The 20,771-nt window shown below is 43.2% G+C and overlaps 1 protein-coding gene across 5 annotated transcripts in view; it reads right to left on the bottom strand.

Annotated features, from left to right (window-relative positions):
• FAM184A (family with sequence similarity 184 member A) overlaps positions 1 to 20,771 on the bottom strand; it is a 128,083-nt gene that overhangs the window by 63,668 nt on the left and 43,644 nt on the right. The gene's annotated exons all lie outside the window — the stretch shown is intronic.

The following is a 20,771-nucleotide window of genomic DNA, read 5'->3' as shown; positions in this document are numbered from 1 at the left end:
TTCTTTCCCCTGAAGCGAAAAGAAGTAAACACTATACAATCAAAAAATCAGCAGCTAAAAATCAGTGTCTGGAGATTTGCTCATTTTAATGTGATATTACTCTGACTTTAGAAATGAATTCCAGCATCAGACACCAAAAACTGCAGTTACGATGGAAAAGTGTTGCCATTTTTTGTAGAGAAATTATTCATGCAGCCTGAGGCAACTGTGGCGGACTGGCTGGCTCTCCAAATACCACAGTAACTCCAGATCCTACTTGCTAAAGATAGGCTGTCACTCTCTGGGACTGCAGTTGTGCTTGCAGAAGAAACAAGAAGCCTGCCTCACTACAGGGGCATCACTTTCTCCACACAGGGCTTTGTCTTCCAGATCCAGTGGCCCTGTCCATACACTCGCTTGCTCTGCCATCATACTGAAGGCAAAAAGATTGAGAGATAGCAGGAACCCATCTGTCTTGCCATGCTATCCCTTTTTGCAAAGTCTACAGGAAAAAAATGTGAACAGGAGTACCTATTCACATTCTGTTTTTTAAAAAACTCTAATTTCAAATTCCAAATTATGTCCCCAATAAGTTAACACAGATCCCAAGGAGGACTCCTTCATTTACACACTTACACGTAAAGGTAGCCTATAAGCCAAGAAAGCTTCCTATTCCCATCCTCTTGGGTTATATCCACCCACCAAGTCAAATGGTCATAAAAGACTGAAAGGATCTCTGATATAACAAGGGTACCAAAAATAAAATTCTAAGCCCCCCAACCGATTAAATGGACCCACCTCTTAGCCAAGTAGACCCCAAAGAAAACTGAAAAACTAGTTTAGGCCATGACTGAAAGGGAGGGGTCAGACATGTCTCATTATGGATTGGACATGCTGGGCTTTTCTGCACTCTACACTTCGGAGTTTAGACACAACTGACTGATGTTAACATTAAAACAGAGATCATAAGACTGACAAAACAGACTCTTCATAGCAATAAAATACCAAATTCCAAACAACATCATGTGATGCTATACGAAGAGTTACGTTAGAGTTTGGTATTTTATTGCAGGCCCTGAAGAAAATCAAAGTATTTTCCCCTAAAATTTTTTTGTTTGACATTCCATATTCTGAAATGGCCCTGTAAAGCTGCCTCCTGTAAACTAAATTTGCGTTCTGTAGGGAATCTCCTTCCCATACTAGGTCTTCTCCAGAGAGCATGACACCTTTTAAGGTCTGATAAGAGACATTTACCACCTATTCCCTCTGAGGCCTGTTACCTGGAGGTTTCATCTACATGACAAGAACCTTGGCTTCCACAACCCCCTTATCTAACTAAACTCAAGCATTTCTTTATGTTGAATTCAACTCTTTAGTCAGGGCTTACCTCTTTCAACAAATTGCCAATCAGGAAATCTTTGAATCCACCTACGACCTAAAATCTCTCTCACGCCCACCTAGAGATGTCCCGCTTTCCAGGCTGAACATTATATATACTGATTAATGTCTTTGCCTGTAACTTCTGTCTCCCTACAATGTATAAAACCAAGTTGTAACCTTGGGCATATGTTCTCAAGACTCCCTGAGGCTGTGTCACAGACCATGGTCCTTAAGGTTGGCAAAATAAACCACTAAATTGATTGAGACCTGTCTCACATACTTTTTGGTTTACGTAAGAAATATATATTTGTTCTCTGCCCCCAGTTCCTGACTGTTAGGCAGGGACCCAGACCCGACATGGCGGCACCACTCGGCGTAGCAGGCCCTTTGTTCGAGCAGGCCCTTTGTTTCGAGACTTCCCTCCCTCTTTGAACACACCCTCAGACTTACATACATCAGAGGTTCCAGCTGGGCAGTCACACTCCCCTATGACCTGCAGCTCACTTGCATTCCACAAGTTCGTAAACAGCAGTTTCAGTTGACAGTTTCCAAAGACCCCTTCCTCATGACCCTTACTCAACTCCTGCCCTAGTAGTTTCAAGACCCCCCAGGCTCTGTTTGCACAACCAGCTTCCCTACCTCTCAGGCTATAAGAAGCCCCTACCCTCCTCCCTTAGCGCGACTTCCTCGGCCCATGCCTTTGGACCAAGGAACCTCGCCTGCAAGCCCTAATAAAAGGCTATTCTCATTGCCATTTGCCTTGTGTCTTCGTTCCCAGTTTGGCTCCAGCCTCAGTTTACCCTTACATTTGGTGCCGAAACCCGGGAGGAGACCCGCCCCCCTCCCCGGACCCCTGCCAGGTCGGGCAGGCTCTCCTCTCCCCAAGCCAGGACCTCCTTTCCGAGCCGGGAGCCGTTTCACCAAATCCAAGACTCAATTCGATCACTGCTGGGTAAATTTCCCCCCGTCCTGAAGGCTCCCTCCGGGAGTCCCCGTCCAAAACACGTGACCATGTCAGGGGCTCTCTCCGGTTAGCTGTGACCTCGGCACCGGGGACTAGGAGACGTCCAACCTCCCGGGAAGCCACTGTACCCCGCACTCCACGTGGCAGTGAGAGAACACTCCCATTGCCTCTGGACTGCCCGCCTTGAGACCATGGGAACTACCCAGTCCAAACCAAACTGAAAATCCCCTCTGAGGTGCCTCTTGGCTAATTTCCAGACTTTAAGTCTCAGCCAAGACCTAAAACAAAAGCGGCTCATTTTCTTCTGCACAGTGGCGTGACCACAGTATAAATTAGATAATCAGTCTCAGTAGCCTGCAGAAGGCACTCTGGACTTTAACATTCTCGCAGATCTGACCAACTTCTGTAAGAGACTAGGCAAATGGTCCGAGATACCCTACGTTCAGGCCTTCTAGGACTTGCGTTCTCGCCCAGAGCCCAGGTCCTGCTTGCGAAATCTACTCCCTCAGCCAAGGAGAAGGACAACTCTTCCTCCTTCTCTGAGCCTCTTTACGCTCTTTCCCTGCCTCCTCTTCGGTCCTCCACTCAACCCCCTCCTTATCCTAACGCCTCATTGTCCCCATCCTCGTCGGCGCCACCCCTTCCCTCGACCCCTTCTGTGTCCCCACCAAACCTGACAGATCCTGCCTCTCCTACCTCCACCTCCTCCCCTTCCTCACCTGTCTCAGCCCATACTCGGTCCAGGACCGACCTCCTGTGTCCCTTACGAGAGGTGGCAGGTGCCAAAGGAGTAGTCCGGGTCCATGTGCTGTTTTCACTGGCAGACCTGTGAAGATTGAAGAGCGTGTAGGCTCTTTCTCGGCCAACCCCACTCAGTATTTCAAAAAGTTCAGATACCTGTGCCAGGCGTATGACCTCACCTGGCATGATCCCCATGTCGTTATGACCTCAACCCTGTCCCCTGAGGAACGGGAGCATATCCTAGTGGCAGCCAGGCAGCACGCTGACCAGGTTCATTTAACTGACCACGCCATGCCAGTCGGCACCGAGGCAGTGCCCTCAGCCGAGCCCAACTAGGACTAGCAGGTTGGTCGGGCAGGCCGCCGCCACCGAGATATGATGGTCCAGTGCCTTCTTGCTGGCATGCAGGCAGCCTCTAACAAATCAGTCAACTTTAACAAACTAAAAGAGGTAGCCCAAGGTGCAGATGAAAATCCAGCCGTTTTTCTTAACCGGCTGACTGAGGCACTTATTCAGTACACCCACCTTGACCCTGCCTCCCCTGCAGGAGGAACCGTCTTGGCCTCATATTTCATTTCTCAGTCGGCCCCTGATATCCAAAAAAAAATTTAAAAAGGCGGAAGACGGCCCTCAAACTCCCATCCAGGATTTAGTCGAACTGGCCTTCAAGGTCTACAACTCCAGGGAGGAAGCAGCTGAGGCCCAACGACAGGCCAGGCTAAAACAGAAGGTACAACTCCAAACCCAGGCCTTGGTAGCAGCCCTGAGGCTGGCCAGCTTCAGGAGCTCCCAGAAAGGAGGTACTACCCAAGCGCCACCTGGTGCCTGCTTCAAGTGCGGCAACGACGGCCACTGAGCCAAGCAGTGCCCCAACCCAAAGGAGCCTTCCTTTAGTGGCCCCAGCCACCCCTCCACTGTCACGGTCATGGGAATTGATGGCACTCCCTCCACCTACCGCCAGACTCCTCCTGTCTTGCCGCTTGGATGGCTCCCGCTTCTCACACTCATTTCTTATCATTCCTTCATGCCCAGTCCCCTTGTTAGGACGAGATCTCCTCTCCAAGCTAGGGCCTCAGTTCATTTCTGGCTCAACCCCTCCCCACACCTTGCGTTCCTCTTCCCCCTCCTCTCACCTGACGAACCCCGCCAGGCTGACTTCCCACTCCCGTTTCCAGTCCCCATTAACCCTAAGGTGTAGGACGCCTCCACCCCAATCATTGCCCAGCACCACACTCCGGCCCGCATCCGGCTAAAAGACCCTTCCAAGTTCCCCTCTAGACCCCAGTTCCCTATCTCCCTTGAACACTGACAGGGACTAAAACCCATCATTACATGCCTGCTCCGGCAGCACATTCTAGTTCCCGCCAACTCACCATGCAATACTCCTATCCTGCCTGTACAGAAAAGCTCTGGGGCCTATCTGGGGTCTCGTCAATGAGGCAGTAGTCCCTACCTTTCCAGTTTTTCCTAATCCATATACACTCCTCTCACACGTTCCCCCTGACACCACCCATTTCACTGTCCTTGACCTGAAGGATGCCTTCTTTACCATCCCTCTACACCCAGACTGCCACTTTCTGTTTGCTTTTACATTGGAAGATCCAGATACTCATATTTCTTCCCAGCTGACTTGGACTGTTTTGCCTCAAAGTTCCGGGATAGCCCCCATTTTTTCGGACAGGCACTGGCACAGGATGCTGTCCTCTGTCCCCTGACCCACAGCACACTATTGCAGTATGTCGAAGACTTATTGCTATGTAGTCCTTCCTAGGAGTGCTCCCTTGAAGACACTGCTACACTTTTAAATTTTCTAGGCAACCGAGGTTATGGGGTTACCCCAGCTAAGGCTCAACTTTGCAGCCCTTCTGTCACCTACCTAGGTATACTCCTCACACCCACTACAAAAAGCCTCACAGCAGATAGAAAAAGCCTCATTGAAACTCTCCAGCCTCCTGAGGATGCAAAAGAGATCTTGTCCTTCCTAGGACTGGTGGGCACAGTGAGTCTTATCCCGTGGCCCAACTCAGATCTTTAAGGCCTACATCAAGGTTGTAAGCAGCCTCGTCAGCCTGGCCTCTGACATCAGACAACAGGAAGAAGCCATCTCAGCTCTAGCCCAGGCAGCAAGCCCCAGGACAGCAGCAACCCTTTTTCCTGGCTAAACCTTAGTCAGGGAAGGGACTCAAGTGGTACACATGGCCGAGGTACACAACATCTCTCATTGTTTCTTGTGTGCAGCCTTGAATAAGCTCCCACTGGTTGCAGTACCCTTACCTGGCCCTTTTAACTCCTCTAACCTAACCCCCTCCTTTCCCCTTCCTGACCGAACACTACATCAATGAGTCAGGACTAGTAGAAACCAATCTCCTCACTCTAGAAAAGATTCGGGAAAGACTCCACCAGAAAAACCTCAGATCAAGGCCCTCACTTAGGTGTGGCAGTCATCTGTGGCCGGTTAAGTCCTACCCTTCCTAAGCCCCTTACTAATCATTGGCTTCTTGCTACTCATAGCTCCCTGTGTCCTCCGCTTCATCCAGGACCGTGTGAAAGAAGTCTCCCAGGTCACTTTCAATCAGATGCTGCTCCACCCCTATACCCGAGTTCTGACCTCCAAAGAACCCCACGACGACCCATACCAGCAGGAAGCAGCCAGATGAACACGTTTTCTTATTAGAAAGCGGTCGGAATGTTAGGCAGGGACCCAGACCCGACATGGCGGCACCACTCGGCGTAGCAGGCCCTTTGTTCGAGCAGGCCCTTTGTTTCGAGACTTCCCTCCCTCTTTGAACACACCCTCAGACTTACATACATCAGAGGTTCCAGCTGGGCAGTCACACTCCCCCATGACCTGCAGCTCACTTGCATTCCACAAGTTCGTAAACAGCAGTTTCAGTTGACAGTTTCCAAAGACCCCTTCCTCATGACCCTTACTCAACTCCTGCCCTAGTAGTTTCAAGACCCCCCAGGCTCTGTTTGCACAACCAGCTTCCCTACCTCTCAGGCTATAAGAAGCCCCTACCCTCCTCCCTTAGCGCAACTTCCTCGGCCCACGCCTTTGGACCGAGGAACGCAAGCCCTAATAAAAGGCTATTCTCACTGCCATTTGCCTTGTGTCTTCGTTCCCAGTTCGGCTCCAGCCTTAGTTTACCCTTACACTGACATAGAGCTCCTAAGACTTTTGTAATTTCCTGTGCAATAGGATCATGGGACACCGCGAAATATAGCTGGGACCGCACCTCTCCTTTTAGGGACCTGCAAACCCCCAAACATGGAAATAAAGGAAAATCCCAAAGTTCCTTTAAGAAAAATTCCAGGAGGACGGTTCCAAGATAGCCGAATAGTAACAGCTGCAGTCTATAGCTCTGAGCGTGAGCGATGCAGAAGACGGGTGGTTTCTGCATTTCCAACTGAGGTACCGGGTTCATCTCACTGGGGCGTGTCAGACAGTGGGTGCAGGACAGTGGGTGCAGGACAGTGGGTGCAGCCCACCGAGCGAAAGCCGAAGCAGGGCGGGCATCACCTCACCCGGGAAGTGCAAGGGGTCAGGGAATTCCCCTTCCTAGCCAAGGGAAGCTGTGACAGACGGCACCTGGAAAATTGGGTCACTCCCACCCTAATACTGCGCTTTTCTAATGGTCTTAGCAAACAGCACACCAGGAGGTTATATCCCATGCCTGGCACGGAGGGTCCCACGCCCACAGAGCCTCACTCATTGCTAGCACAGCAGTCTGAGATCAAACTGCAAGGCGGCAGGGAAGCTGAGGGAGGGGTGCCCACCATTGCTGAGGCTTGAGTAGGCAAAAAAAGCAGCTGAGAAGCTCGAACTGGGTGGAGCCCACCACAGCTCAAGGAGGCCTGCCTGCCTCTGTAGACTCCTCCTCTGGGAGCAGAGCATAGCCAAACAAAAGGCAGCAGAAACCTCTGCAGACGTAAATGTCCCTGTCTCATGGCTTTGAAGAAAGCAGTGGTTCTCCCAGCACGGAGTTTGAGATCTGAGAACAGACAGACTGCCTCCCCAAGTGGGTCCCTGACCCCCGAGCAGCCTAACTGGGAGGCACCCCTGAGTAGGGGCAGACTGATACCTCACAGGGCTCAGTACCCCTCTGAGATGAAGCTTCCAGAGGAACAATCAGGCAGGAATATTTGCTGTTCAGCAATATTCACTGTTCTGCAGCCTCTGCTGCTGATACCCAGCCAAACAGGGTCTGGAGTAGACCTCTAGCAAACTCCAACAGACCTGCAGTTGAGGGTCCTCAATGTTTGAAGGAAAGCTAACAAACAGAAAGGACATCCACACCAAAACCCCATCTGTACGTCACCATCATCAAAGACCAAAGGTAGATAAAACCACAAAGATGGGGAAAAGACAGAGCAGAAAAGCTGAAAATTCTAAAAATTAGAGCACCTCTCCCCCTCCAAAGGAAAGCACTCCTCGCCAGCAATGGAACAAAACTGGATGGAGAATGACTTTGACGAGTTGAGAGAAGAAGGCTTCAGACGATCAAACTTCTCCGAGCTAAAGGAGGAAGTTCGAACCCATTGCAAAGAAGCTAAAAACCTTGAAAAAAGATTAGACGAATGGCTAAATAGAATAACCAGTGTAGAGATGTCCTTAAATGACCTGATGGAGCTGAGAACCACGGCACGAGAACTACATGATGAATGCACAAGCTTCAGTAGCCAATCTGATCAACTGGAAGAAAGGGAATCAGTGACTGAAGAGCAAATGAATGAAATGGAGTGAGAAGAGAAGTTTCGAGAAAAAAGAGTAAAAAGAAATGAACAAAGCCTCCAAGAAATATGGGACTATGTGAAAAGAACAAATCTACGTCTGATTGGTGTACCTGAAAGTGATGGGGAGAATGGAACCAAGTTGGAAAACACTTTGCAGGATGCTATCCAGGAGAACTTCCCCAACCTAGTAAGGCAGGCCAACATTCAAATTCAAGAAATACAGAGAACGCCACAAAGATACTCCTCGAGAAGAGCAACTCCAAGACACATCAGATTCACCAAAGTGGAAATGAAGGAAAAAATGTTAAGGGCAGCCAGAGAGAAAGGTCAGGTTATCCACAAAGGGAAGCCCATCAGACTAACAGCAGATCTCTTGGCAGAAACTCTACAAGCCAGAAGAGAGTTGGGGCCAATATTCAACATTCTTAAAGAAAAGAATTTTAAACCCAGAATTTCATATCCAGCCAAACTAAGCTTCATAAGTGAAGGAGAAATAAAATCCTTTACAGACAAGCAAATGCTTACAGATTTTGTCACCACCAGGCCTGCCCTACAAGAGCTCCTAAAGGAAGCACTAAACATGGAAAGGAACAACCAGTACCAGCCATTGCAAAAACATGTCAAAATGTAAAGACCATTGCTGTTAGGAAGAAACTGCATCAATTAACGAGCAAAATAACCAGCTAACATCACAATGACAGGATCAAATTCACACATAACAATAATAACCTTAAACATAAATAGGCTAAACGCTCCAATCAAAAGACACAGACTGGCAAATTGGATAAAGAGTCAACACCCATCAGTCTGCTGTATTCAGGAGACCCATCTCACATGCAGAGACATACATAGGCTCAAAATAAAGGGATGGAGGAAGATCTACCAAGCAAATGGACAACAAAAAAAAGCAGGGCTTGCAATCCTAGTCTCGATAAAACAGAGTTTAAACCATCAAAGATCAAAAGAGACAAAGAAGGCCATTACATAATGGTAAAGGGATCAATTCATCAAGAAGAGCTAACTATCCTAAATATATATGCACCCAATACAGGAGCACCCAGATTCATAAAGCAAGTCCTTAGAGACTTACAAAGAGACTTAGAATCTCACATGATAAGAGAGACTTTAACACCCTACTGTCAACATTAGACAGATTAACAAGACAGAAAGTTAACAAGGCTATCCAGGAATTGAACTCAGCTCTGCACCAAGCGGACCTAATAGACATGTACAGAACTCTCCACCCCAAATCAAAAGAATATACATTCTTCTCAGCACCACATTGCACTTATTTCAAAATTGACCACATAGTTAAGTAAAGCACTCCTCAGCAAATGTAAAAGAATAGAAATTATAACAAACTGTCCCTCAGACTACACTGCAATCGAACTAGAACTCAGGACTAAGAAACTCACTCAAAACCACTCAAATACATAGAAGTTGAACAACCTGCTCCTGAATGACTACTGGGTACATAATAAAATGAAGGCAGAAATAAAGATGTTCTTTGAAACCAAAGAGAACAAAGACACAACATACCAGAATCTCTGGGACACATTTAAAGCAGTGTGTAGAGGGAAATTTATAGCACTAAATGCCCACAAGAGAAAGCAGGAAAGATCTAAAATGGACACCCTAACATCACAATTAAAAGAATTAGAGAAGCAAGAGCAAATACATTCAAAAGCTAGTAGAAGGAAAGAAATAACTAAGATCAGAGCAGAACTGAAGGAAATACAGACCAAAAAACCCTTCAAAAAATCAATGAATCCAGAAGCTGGTTTTTTGAAAAGATCAACAAAATTGATAGACTGCTAGCAAGACTAATAAAGAAGAAAAGAATTTTTGCAATCTACTCATCTGACAAAGGGCTAATATCCAGAACCTAGAAAGAACTCAAGCAAATTTACGAGAAAAAAACAACCCCATCAAAAAGTGGGCAAAGGATATGAACAGACACTTCTTAAAAGAAGACATGCATACAGCCAACACATACATGAAAAAATGCTCGTCATCACTGGCCATCAGAGAAATGCAAATCAAAACCAAAATGAGATACCATCTCACACCAGTTAGAATGGCAATCATTAAAAAGTCAGGAAACAACAGGTGCTGGAGAGGATGTGGAGAAATAGGAATACTTTTACACTGTTGGTGGGATTGTAAACTGGTTCAACCATTGTGGAAAACAGTATGGCGATTCCTCAAGGATCTAGAACTAGAAATACCATATGACCCAGCCATCCCATTACTGGGTATATACCCAAAGGATTATAAATCATACTGCTATAAAGACACATGCACACGTATGTTTACTGCGGCACTATTCACAATAGCAAAGACTTGGAATCAACCCAAATGTTCATCAGTGACAGACTGGATTAAGAAAATGTGGCACATATACACCATGGAATACTATGCAGCCATAAAAAAGGATGAGTTCGTGTCCTTTGTAGGGACATGGATGCAGCTGGAAACCATCATTCTCAGCAAACTATCACAAGAACAGAAAACCAAATTCCACATATTCTCACTCATAGGTGGGAACTGAACAATGAGATCACTTGGACTCTGGAAGGGGAACATCACACACCGGGGCCTATCATGGGGAGTGGGGAGGGAGGAGGGATGGCATTGTGAGTTATACCTGATGTAAATGACGAGTTGATGGGTGCTGACGAGTTGATGGGTGCAGCACACCAACATGGCACAAGTATACATATGTAACAAACCTGCACGTTGTGCACATGTACCATAGAACTGAAAGTATAATAAAAGAGAAAAAAATGAATAAAATAAAAATTTTAAAAAAAGAAGGAAAGAGAGAAGAATCAAACAGACACAATAAAAAATGATAAAGAGGATATCACCACTGATCCCACAGAAATACAAACTACCATCAGAGAATACTATAAATACCTCTATGCAAATAAACTAGAAAATCTAGAAGAAATGGATAAATTCCTGGACACATACATCCTCCCTAGACTCAACCAGGAAGAAGTTGAATCCCTGAATAGACCAATTAACAGGCTCTGAAATCGAGGCAATAATTAATAGCCTACCAACCAAAAAAAGTCCAGGACCAGACAGATTCACAGCTGAATTCTACCAGAGGTACAAGGAGGAGCTGGTACCATTCCTTCTGAAATTGTTCCAATCAACAGAAAAAGAGGGAATCCTCCCTAACTCATTTTATGAGGCCATTATCATCCTGATACCAAAGCCTGGCAGAGACACAACAAAAACAGAGAATTTTAGACCAATATCCCTGATGAACATCAATGCAAAAATCCTCAATAAAATACTGGCAAACCAAATCCAGCAGCACATCAAAAAGCTTATCTACCACGATCAAGTGGGCTTCATCCCTAGGATGCAAGGCTGGTTCAACATACGCAAATCAATAAACGTAATCCAGCATATAAACAGAACCAAAGACAAAAACCACACAATTATCTCAATAGATGCAGAAAAGGTGTTTGACAAAATTCAACGGCCTTTCATGCTAAAAACGCTCAATAAATTAGGTACTGATGGGACGTACCTCAAAATAGTAAGAGCTATTTATGACAAACCCACAGCCAATATCATACTGAATGGGCAAAAACTGGAAGCATTCCCTTTGAAAACTGGTATAACACAGGGATGTCCTCTCTCACCACTCCTATTCAACATACTGTTGGAAGTTCTGGCCAGGGCAATCAGGCAGGAGAAAGAAATAAAGGGTATTCAATTAGGAAAAGATGAAGTTAAACTGTCCCTGTTTGCAGATGACATGATTGTATATTTAGAAAACCCTGTCATCTCAGCCCAAAATCTCCTTAAGCTGATAAGAAACTTCAGCAAAGTCTCAGGATACAAAATCAATGTGTAAAAAATCACAAGAATTCTTATATACCAATAACAGACAAACAGAGAGCCAAATAATGAGTGAACTCCCATTCACAATTGCTTCAAAGAGAATAAAATACCTAGGAATCCAACTTACAAGGGATGTGAAGGACCTCTTCAAGGAGAACTATAAAACACTGCTCAACAAAATAAAAGAGGACACAAACAAATGGAAGAACATTCCATGCTCATGGATAGGAAGAATCAACATTGTAAAAATGGCCATACTGCCCAAGGTAATTTGTAGATTAATGCCATCCCTATCAAGCTACCAATGACTTTCTTCACAGAATTGGAAAAAACTACTTTAAAGTTCATATGGAACCAAAAAAGAGCCCACATTGCCAAGACAATCCTAAGCCAAAAGAACAAAGCTGGACGCATCATGCTACCTGACTTCAAACTATACTGCAAGGCTACAGTAACCAAAACAGCATGGTACTGGTACCAAAACACAGATGTAGACTAATGGAACAAAAAAGAGCCCTCAGAAATAATTCCACACATCTACAACTATCTGATCTTTGGCAAACGTGACAAAAACAAGAAACGGGGAAAGGAGTCCCTATTTAATAAAAGGTGCTGGGAAAACTGGCTAGCCATATGTAGAAAGCTGAAACTGAATCCCTTCCTTACACCTTATACAAAAATTAACTGAAGATGGATTAAAGACTTAAATGTTAGACCTAAAACCATATAAACCCTAGTAGAAAACCTAGGCAATACCATTCAGGACATAGGCATGGGCAAGGACTTCATGTCTAAAACACCAAAAGCAATGGCAACAAAAGCCAGAATTGACAAATGGGATCTAATTAAACTAAAGAGCTTCTGCACAGCAAAAGAAACTACCATCAGAGTGAACAGGCACCCTACAGAATGGGAGAAAATTTTTGCAGTCTACTCATCTGACAAAGGGCTAATATCTAGAATCTACAAAGAACTCAAACAAACATACAAGAATAAAACAACCCCATTAAAAAGTGCGCAAAGGATATGAACAGACACTTCTCAAAAGAAGACATTTATGCAGTCAACAGACACATGAAAAAATGCTCATCATCACTGGCCATCAGAGAAATGCAAATCAAACCCACAAGATACCATCTCACACCAGTTAGAATGGAGATCATTAAAAAGTCAGGAAACAGCAGGTGTTGGAGAGGATGTGGAGAAATAGGAACACTTTTACACTGTTGGGGGAACTGTAAACTAGTTCAACCATTGTGGAAGACAGTGTGGCGATTCCTCAAGGATCTAGAACTACAAATACCATTTGACCCAGCCATCCCATTACTGGGTATATACCCAAAGGATTATAAATCATGCTGCTATAAAGACGCATGCACATGTATGTTTATTGTAGCACTATTCACAATAGCAAAGACTTGGAAACAACCCAAATGTCCATCAATGATCGACTCAATTAAGAAAATGTGGCACATATACACCATGGAATACTATGCAGCCACAAAAAAGGATGAGTTCATGTCCTTTTTAGGGACATGGATGCAGCTGGAAACCATCATTCTCAGCAATCTATCACAAAGACAAAACCAAACACCACATGTTCTCACTCATAGATGAGAACTGAACAATGAGAACACTTGGACACAGAAAGGGGAACATCACACATCGGGGCCTGTCATGGGGTTGGGGGAGCGGGGAGGGATAGCATTAGGAGATATACCTAATGTAAATGACGAGTTAATGGGTATAGGGATAGCATGAGGAGATATACCTAATGTAAATGATGAATTAATGGGTGCAGCACACCAACGTGGCACATATATACATATGTAACAAACCTGCACGTTGTGCACATGTACTCTAGAACTTAAAGTATAATAAAATAAATAAATAAAAGTAATGGCAAAAACCGCAATTACTTTTGCACCAAGCTGTTCAAAAAAAAAAAAAAAAGAAAGAAAGAAAAGAAAAATTCTAGGCATGTAGCTAGTCCCAGAGGTAATTCAGCAACTTGTTAAATGAGAAGGTAATAGTATCCTAAGAACAATAGCCAAGGAAGTTAAAGCTCCAGAGATGTTTGCTTTTCCTATAGAAACTAAAGATAACATCCTAACATACATCCTTGAGTTCTTTTAGAGGCTTGAACCGCCACTGAATGGATCTGCTGGCATACAAACTCCAGATAAGAGGGAAATGAAGACTAAATTTTAGCTATTACCCCTTGTTTTATTAATAAGTTTCTCTCTGAGGAACTTAGAGAAAGTCATTCCCTCAAGGAAGTTAACATTTTTCTACTGAATCAAAATGTTTTAAATAAAGCTTCCCTTCCTTAATCAATTGCAAATCCGAAGAGTTCTGAGTCTACCTACCACCTGTGAGTGCCGGCCACTTCAAATGTCCTGCCCTTTTAAGCTGAAGCCAATGTGTAACCTCCTTGTATTGACTTACGATTCAGCCTGTAGCTTCTGCTTTCTTGAAATTTACCCTTGCCTTTAAAAATCCTTGCCTGCAAGCCATCGGGGAGGCTGGATTTGAGCATTTAGCTGCCGGTCCCCCTGCTTAGCGCTCTGCAATAGGCAACTTTCTGTCACTGCAAAAACTTTGAGGTATGCTTTCACTGTGCCAGGTAAGCAGACTCCAGTTCAGGTCTATAACAGCAGAGCTCCTAAATCCCTTGGAATCTCTTGGGTGATACAAGCATCTTTTGTTCTAATGATGTGACTCCTGGTGGGCTCTTGGGATGACCTCAAGATGGGGGCTGGCTGCCAGAGGAACCCATCATGTGACTATACAGTTGGAACTTCCAGCCCCATACAGGGACCTCTAGGGAGGAGATAAGGTCTGAGGGCTGAGCTGATCACCAACAATCAATGATTTAATCAACCACGCCTACATAGTGAAGCCTTCATAAAAACACAAAAGCCAAGTTTCCAGATTTCTGAACACATGGAGGTGCTGGGAGGGTGGCATGCCTGGAAAAGGCACGGAAACTCCATATTCCTTCCCACAGACCCTGCCCTATCCATCTCTTCCATCTAACTTCTTCTGTACCCTATAACTGGGGGTAAACGTGTTTTTCTGAGTTCTGAGAGCCATTCTAGCAAATTAATCCAACCCAAGGGAAGGTAGTGTGAACCCCCTATTTATATAAGTTTGCAAGAAGAACTTGCAATTGGCATCTGAATGAGGGCAGTGTTGTGGGATTGAGCCTTTAACCTGTGGGATCTGACGCTATCTTCAGGCAGATAGTGTCAGAAATGAACTGAATTATAGTATACTCATTTGGTGTCCACTAGAGAACTGGTTGTTGGGGGAGAAAAGCCACACACATTTTGGTGACCAGAGGTGAGGTGTTATGTGTTCTATCCAGTGTAAGGGTAGGAAAAACTGTTTTTTCCTATCTCAAATAGGGACACTAAGGAAAAACAAGCCAACCAGCCAGAGAGAAGCCCATTTGCTAGAGTGCCTAGAGCAAAGCTGGTATAGGCCACAGGCTTCAGGCCTTTCCAGGGCTGGTCAGTCCTAGCCACAAGGAAGGAAAAGGGAATTCAAAGAGGTAAAATCCAAAGAGGGAACTAAGTCACATCATTAGCATTCTGCTCCAGGAAATGATCTTGGAAAGAACCAGTCCCTGCTGGAATTCATATTTTGGGGATGAAACGAGGGAAGGAGGAAATATGTGAGTTTCCCCTTGTTGAAAATTTATTGAAATAATCTTCTCTTTTTTCTAATATTTAATTTCCCTCGAAGCTTTGATGAATCAGTTCCAGTCCTGCCTCCTTTAATGAGTCTCCATAAGAGTCTATCTTTTCTTTATATCTAGAACCTCCATTGCCTTACCTCACTCACTCCTGATTGTCAGTAAATATGTAATTAAATTTGGAGGAGTCTTAATAAGGTTGGATAGATGCATGAGGATATTAGAGAACCTAAAAAGAAGCTGAAGATATAAAAGCACTGTAGCAATCAAAAAGGTGAAATTTAAAAAGAAAAACGTACAAATTAAAGCATTAAGTTAGAATAGGATTTAAGTAAATAAAACTAATAAATAAAACAAATAATTTTAAAAATATTACAGTGAGGAGCTTTTATTTCACTTGATATTCTAATGATATTCTAATGCAGGAGTCAGCAAACTACAACATATAAGTCAAATATGGCTGCTGCTTGTCTTTGTATTAATGAATAAAGTATGATTGGAGCACAGTTATGTCCACTTGTTTATGTATTGCCTATAGTTGCTTTCCTACTATGACAGCAAAGTTGAGTAGTTGTGGAAAATACATTATTACCAACTCCTGTTCTAATCTATATATAGACAAGCCATCTTATCAGCCAAAATTGGCAGCCACAAATACAAAATAATAAAAGATCTAAATTTGCACTAGCTTGGTTTACTCCCTATTAAACAGTACAGGGTTCTTTCCACTACCACCCATATACTGAGAAAACCAATTAAGTGATTCTGGAAGCATATTTTATAAAAGAACATATATTCATGCTGACCATATATTGGTATTTTCCAGGGAAAACAATGTTAAATAAGTTTCTAAAAACTTAAAAAAGAAATAACAAAATGAAGCCAAACATAATAACAAATTAAAGTGCTTTCATTAGTGATCACTTGAAATATATCACTACTAAATTATATTATTTTTAAGTAAGAGTGCTACATATGTATTTTCAAGTTGAGCTTAACTGGATATAGTATCCTCCAATTGTTCATTTTTCTATGTAATTATAAAGGTAACTATTTATTAGTATCTTTTTCTGAACACTATTTTTCAGATCAAGGTAATATAAAAATTCCCTGTATTCTTTGAACACACAGAAGATATAACAAAGGTTTGACACTAGACAAAATCACTTAATTTCTTCAAGCTTTGAGTTTCTCAAATATTAAATAAAGATCTTACTTAGTAGCACCATTGATATAAGATCAACCGATCACTGAAATTTCAAAAATTGATGTTATGTAACTATTTTTAAAAATATATGTAAGGCACTAAAACATGGTAAGACTTCCTTATTAGTTGCATTATTTATTTATGGAGACAGTGAGACTAATTTTAAAAGGAACTTTAGTAAATGATCACAATCACTCATAAAATTGGCTATTTTTTTCCAAATAGAAAAAAAATCTCTTAAAGTCTCTTTTCATAAAGTAAAAGACATTAAGAGACATTTGCAGTTTTTATGGAACTATGAACATTCATGGAATGGAATAGTACAGGAATCATTTCAGCAATTTCATAGTTCCATTTCATGCCAATAATGCATAACTTAACTACGTATTTCATGATGAATAAGCAACAGTGATTTTTACTTTTCCTATAAATCTTTTACTTTTAACTATGTATTTCATGATGAATAAGCAATAGTAATTTTTACTTTTCCTATGATAAATCTTTTACTTTTCCTATGATAAATCAGATAATCTTTTCCACAGGTAAAATGAGAACAATTCTAGATCCTAGGTTTAAAATGATACTCAGGTAAAATAAGAAGTTTCTGAAATAGTCCTCATTTATACTTGCTCTGGACCAAATTGCCATCCTGAATATGAAGCCCTAACCCCCAATCTGATGGTATTTGGAGACGGGGCCTCTGGGAGGTAATTAGGTTTAGATGAGACCATCAAAGTGGAGCCCTCATTCTGGGATTGGTGCTATTACATGAAGAGACACCAGAGAGACTGCCTCTGCTCTCTCTCTGCAGTGTGACGACACATCAAGAAGGTGGCCACCTGCAAGCCAGGAATAGAGCACTCACTGTGGAACTGAATTGGCTGGTACCAGGACTTCCCAGCTTCCAGACTGCAAGAAATATATTTTTATTGTTTAAGCCACTCAGTCTAGGGTATTACATTATGGCAGCTCAAGCTGAATAATGTCTTGGCAATATGTAAATATGTTCCCACTAAAATTAACTCATTAGTCATAAGGTAAATTCACTGAAAGAGTAATAAAGCACATTTGTAATAATGTACACTCACTAAAGTGGTATGTATTAGCTTAGTAATGTAAAATATTTTAACTGGACTTTAATTGTTACATATTACACCAACAGGCTTAACACTGCTAAGGTAAGGGAATCACTGAATAAATGATGGTATATTCATACAATGTAATAACATAAAACCATCAAAAGCACATTTCATTTAGAAGAGTATTTCACAATACAAGAAAAAGTGATATAAGGCAAGTATACAAGTTACATTCAATAAGATCCAATTTTACAGGAGGAAAAAGTGAGTACAGCTATGTAGATAGATATAGATATAGATATAGATATAGATATAGATATGTAAAGAAATAAACCAGGCTGGGCACGGTGGCACACTCCTGTTATACCAGCACTTTGGGAGGCCTAGGTGGGTGGATTACCTGAGATCAGGAGTTCAAGACCAGCCTGGCCAACATGGCGAAACCCCATCTCTACTAAAAATACAAAAATTAGCTGGGCATGGTGGCACGTGCCTTTAATCCCACATACTTGGGAGGCTGAGGCAGGGGAATTGCTTGAATCCGGGAGGCAGAGGTTGCAGCCAGCCAAGATCACGCTACTGCACTCCAGTCTGGGCAACAAAGTAACTCTGTCTCAAAAAAAAAAAAAAAAAAAAAAAAAGAAATAAACCAAATGTTTACTGACGAGATTCAGTATTTCTACACATTCTATAATGAATGTATGTTCCTATTATAATCAGAACATATTAAGCCTTTTTAATAGGTTAATAGTGACCGCCAGTCTCAATTTCATTTTTTAACTACTAAATTCTGGATACTGCTTCTCTATCCCTTCTAGACCAGGGAGGGGGAGGGGGAGGGGAAGAGGGAAGAGGGAAAAGGAGGAGGAGGAGGAGAAGGAAGAGGAGGAGGAGGAGCAGAAGAAGAGGAAGGGTAGAGGGAGGGAGAGGAGGAGGAGGAAGGGAGCAAAAGAGGAAGGGAGGGAGCAGGGAGGTGGAAAGGGAAGGGAAGAAAAAGGTTGGGAAAAGATTCTCCCTCATTATACATAACCACTACATGAGGCAAAAGGTAGCTTACCAAGTCAATAAAGGAGTAATCTCGGATTCAGTAATTGTTTTAAAAAAGACCTAGTACATTTTAAACAAAGAGAATGTGTGTATTATTAAATCTTCAATTCTTCCAGTTGAGCTAATCACCAAAAGGTTACTTGAGCCATAAGACATCAGAGTTAAAGAATATTGAAAACTCTCAAACTTCTCAAAAACAGTGGCTTACTTCCTTTCGTCAGAGGCTGTTCCATCAGTTCCAGAGCAATAACATACACTAAACCTCTGTACCTCAATTTATATTCAATGGTACTCCCAGACCAGCATTATAAATACAATTTTTTTTGCAAATTACCCAACTTATTAAAAAAATTATTAAATATTCCCAATGAGCCCTAAGTAGCTTACTAAGGGAATCTTATGTTTCTATAAAATGGTTCACTGTTTGGAGCCAGGGTATTAGCACCACATCTCAATATGTCATCCTTACTGTATAAGGGCATGTTAATAAAATGCCCTTTTTATTTGGAGGTGATGAAATTGCACAAATCACTCCATATTTTCTTAGCTATTCTACTGGTGATCAATAACAGCATACATTTATGCTACCTAGATTACCTGGATGACAGGATTAATCACTGCAACATAAGAAAAGGCCGGGCACGGTGGCTCACGCCTGTAATCCCAGTACTTTGGGAGGCCAAGGTGGTCAAATCATGAGGTCAGGAGTTTGAGACCAGCCTGGTCAACATGGTGAAACCCCGTCTCTACTAAAAATACAAAAAATTAGCTGGGCGTAGTGGCAGGTGCCTGTATTCCCAGCTACTCAGGAGGCGGAGGCTGGAGAATCGCTTGAACCCAGGAGGCTGAAGTTGCAGTGGGCCAAGATCATGCCACTGCACTCCAGCCCGGAGACGGAGTGAGACTCCGTCTCAAAAAAAAAAAAAAGGAAAGAAAGAAACTAAAAAGTTATAGAATTAGGCCAGTGCAGTGGTTCACACCTGTAATCCCAGGGTTTTGGGAGGCTCAGATGGGTGGATCACCTGAGGTTAGGAGTTCAAGTCCAGCCTGGCCAACATGGCAAAACCTCATCTCTACTAAAAGTACAAAAATTAGCCAGACATGGTGGCTCGCATCTGTAATCCCAGCTGCTCAGGAGGCTGAGGCAGGAGAACTGCTTGACCTGGGAGGCAGAGGCTGCAGTGAGCCGAGATCATGCCACTGCACTCTACCCTGGGTGACAGAGTGAGACCCTGTCCCCCCCCAAAAAAATTATAGAATTAAATTAAAGAAATAGTCCCTGGCCGGGCGCGGTGGCTCAAGCCTGTAATCCCAGCACTTTGGGAGGCCGAGATGGGCAGATCACGAGGTCAGGAGATCGAGGCCATCCTGGCTAACACGGTGAAACCCCCTCTCTACTAAAAAATACAAAAAACTAGCCGGGCGAGGTGGCGGGCACCTGTAGTCCCAGCTACTCGGGAGGCTGAGGCAGGAGAATGGCGTAAACCCGGGAGGCGGAGCTTGCAGTGAGCTGAGATCCGGCCACTGCACTCCAGCCTGGGCGACAGAGCGAGACTCCATCTCAAAAAAAAAAAAAAGAAAAGAAAAGAAAAGAAATACACGACACACAGCAAGCCCTGAAAGAAACTGAACTATTTCACTCCCAAATATATTTCTTTGACATATTTTGAAATGGCCCTGCAAAACTGTCTCTTTTGGGGAAAATCTATGTTCTGTGGAAAATCCCCCTCCTTTTCTAGGTCTTCTCCCTCATCCAGGAGAGAATTAACTAAGAGTCTGGCATCTTTTTAGGTCTGATAAGAGCTCTGAAGCCTGCTACCTGGAGGCTTCATCTGCAAGTACCTCACACTAATAAAATGAGGCAGATGAAAGAAAAATTGTTAAAATGAGGAGATCATAAATAAGCATTCTAAAGAAAAAAGCAAGAACCAAAACTCATAGAATATCACTTAGTGCAAAATGAATGTTAGAAAGAAAAATCCCAAACTCTTTCACCACCACGCATTTGTGTACACATATGCATGAATTTTCTTTTTTTCTGAATCATTTGAAAATAAGTTGCAGCTATCAGGACCC

This window comes from Macaca thibetana, chromosome 4, assembly GCF_024542745.1.
Source record: "Macaca thibetana thibetana isolate TM-01 chromosome 4, ASM2454274v1, whole genome shotgun sequence".
In the NCBI taxonomy this organism is placed as follows: Eukaryota; Metazoa; Chordata; class Mammalia; order Primates; family Cercopithecidae; genus Macaca; species Macaca thibetana.
Note: the sequence above shows the minus strand (reverse complement) of the source record. Positions and strands in the feature narration are given on the sequence as shown.